This window comes from Myotis daubentonii, chromosome 1 (genome assembly GCF_963259705.1).
Source record: "Myotis daubentonii chromosome 1, mMyoDau2.1, whole genome shotgun sequence".
Classification (NCBI taxonomy): domain Eukaryota; kingdom Metazoa; phylum Chordata; class Mammalia; order Chiroptera; family Vespertilionidae; genus Myotis; species Myotis daubentonii.
This window is the reverse complement of record NC_081840.1, coordinates 69272664-69275157: the sequence shown is the minus strand read 5'-3', so window position 1 is coordinate 69275157 and position 2494 is coordinate 69272664. Positions and strand designations below refer to the sequence as shown.

At 53.5% G+C, this 2494-nt stretch overlaps 1 pseudogene; it reads left to right on the top strand.

Moving 5' to 3' along the window:
• Nucleotide 1: 1 nt before the first annotated feature.
• LOC132226262 (pre-mRNA-splicing factor SYF1-like) lies at nucleotides 2–1921 on the top strand (annotated as a pseudogene).
• The last annotated feature ends 573 nt before the right edge of the window (nucleotides 1922–2494 follow it).

The window sequence follows — 2494 nt, the reverse complement described above, 5'->3', positions numbered from 1 at the left end:
GTCCAATTACCAGCAGCAGCACAAGCTCTGCGACCTCATCTCCCATAACCCGGATAAAGCACAGCCGCTCAACCTGGGGAGGAGAGAGGAGCGAGGAAGGCCCCACTCGACCAGCGGGGTAAGCTTTGGTGCTTGCTGGCACCAAGTACCTCTTCGGTGGCCACTGTGGGAAGGCTTGGGAGGTGTATGAGGTGTCCATCGGTCTGGCCATGGTCACCGCACAGGACTTCATCCAGGCGTTGGACAGCTCCGCCCAGTTGGAGAAGAGCCGGATCGCAGCTCAGAGGGAGACGCCTCAGAGCTGGGGCGGGAGAAGGAGGACGACGTGGCCCTGAAACTGTGCCTGGCCGCTTCGAGCAGCTCATCAGCCAGCAGCCCCTGCTCCTCTACAGCGTCTTGCTGTGCCCAAACCCGCACCACTTGCTGAGTGGCACAAGCTCTGGGCCCTGCACCAGGGCTGGCCTCTCCAGGAGATCATCAAACACATACACGGGATCTATGCAGACGTCAGACCCCTTCAAGGCTACGGGCACACGCCACACTCATGGGTCAGGTTTGCCAATGGTTATGAGGACCACAGCCTGCATCGTCCGAAAGGAAGCCACCAAGGTGAGCTTCAAGCCGATGGATGACCTGGCAAGCGTGTGGTGCGAGTGTGAGGAGCTGGAGCTCTGACAGGAGAATTAGGAGCAGGCCCTGAGGCTCCTGCCGAAGGCGACAGCATTGCCCCAGGCCAGGCCAAGAACTTTAACCAACTCGGAGCCCGGGACAAAACCGTGTGTACAAGTCACTGGAGGTGTGGTCCCTGCTCCCCGACCTGGAGGAGAGCCTTGGCACCTTTTGTCCACCGAGGTTGTGAATGACAGCTTCTTGGACCTGAGGATCGCCTTCCCCAGATTGTCATCAACTCCACCGAGTTCCTGGAGGAGCACACGTGCTTCGAGGAGGTGTTTCAAGGCATATGAGTGGTGGCATCTCGCTGTTCAAGTGGCCCAGTACATCTGACATCCGGGCACCAACCTGACCAAATTCATCGCCCACTAGGGGGTGGTCGCAAGCTGGAGCAGGCGCCGGGACCCCCGTGGAGCAGGCGTTGATGGCAAATTCGCAAACACCTTGCACCTGCTGTACTCACAGCTGCAGGAGGAGTGGAGTGTGCGCCGGCAGACTCTCGGTGGCCGTGTACAGTACACCCACCCGGGCGGTGGCATCCGCCCAGCAGTACAACATGAGCAATAACTATATCAAAAGGGTAGTGGATATCTATGGGAGTCTCCCACTGGCGCGGCATCTACCAGAATGCCAGGGAGATTCGGTCACACAAGCACGCCCGGGAGAGATGTGCCTGTGGCTGGTGGATAGGGAGTGAAAACCGGGGAGATTGACCACGCCCAAGACATCTACAGCTTCTCCCAAATCTGCAGCCCTGGATGAGTGGGGGCCTCCTAGCAAACGTGGGAGGATTTCGAGGACCCGCAAGGCAACACGGACAACAGGAGATGCTGCAGATCTGCCGAAGCATACAGGCCACGTACATCCTGCAGTCAACTTCATGCCTTGCACATGCTCAGGGTGTGGATAGCTCCACAAACACCATGCTGACCTCACCCAGGAGCAGAGTGGCATGGAGGATATGAAGCCGCTGGAGCAATGGGCTAAGCAGCTGGCAGTGGAGGCCAAGAGCGACCAGCCCCCATGGGCCCAAAGGAAGATCCTGTTGGTGTGGAGTGATGCTTCCTGGGAGGAGCTGGCCAAGCCGACATGGCAGGACAACCCAGAGGAGATGGAGATGGGCAAACGTGAGGATGAGGATGAGATGAATCTACAGCCCAATGTGGAGTGTCTGGAGCAGCAGAGCATGCTGCCCAACCTGCTCCAAAGGAAGACTGACACCTACCTCACCCTGCCTCCCTTGCAATGAAGCCTGTTGCTATGGCAGAGGAAAAAGAGAGAGAGAGAGAGAGAGAGAGAGAGAGAGAGAGAGTTTTAAAAGCACAAATATATCTAAGGTATAGAAAATGTCATTCAAACTCGATCACTAATGATCACCTATGTCTTGGTTTCCAATACCATTCTCCAGTAAAAGAAACCAGGGGTCCCCTTGGAGAAATAGTTGACTCCAGGACTTGAGAACAACATACACAAAATGAGCTTAGAGAATCTTGTAGTTCCAGAGAGTAAAAAGGTGTAAAATGTAAAATCACAATGATACAGGCACACAGGAGCCAACCCTAAAAAAGCTCCCAATGGCCAAAGTTGAAACAACTTGAGGAACAAAATAAAGTAATATTGGGCTGTAACTCAAAGTACAGAACAATTATCCACTAGTCTATACTGATATAAATAAAAATTGAATAAGTAAATGGGGAGAAGAAACAAATCTTCCATAAAGAAGAATCCAAATAATTTACTACATATTCCATCATCAAGGAGGTATAGGCATAACTTCTAGCTGTGGGCTGCACAAAGTGACTTTATTCAAAAAAAAGGACAG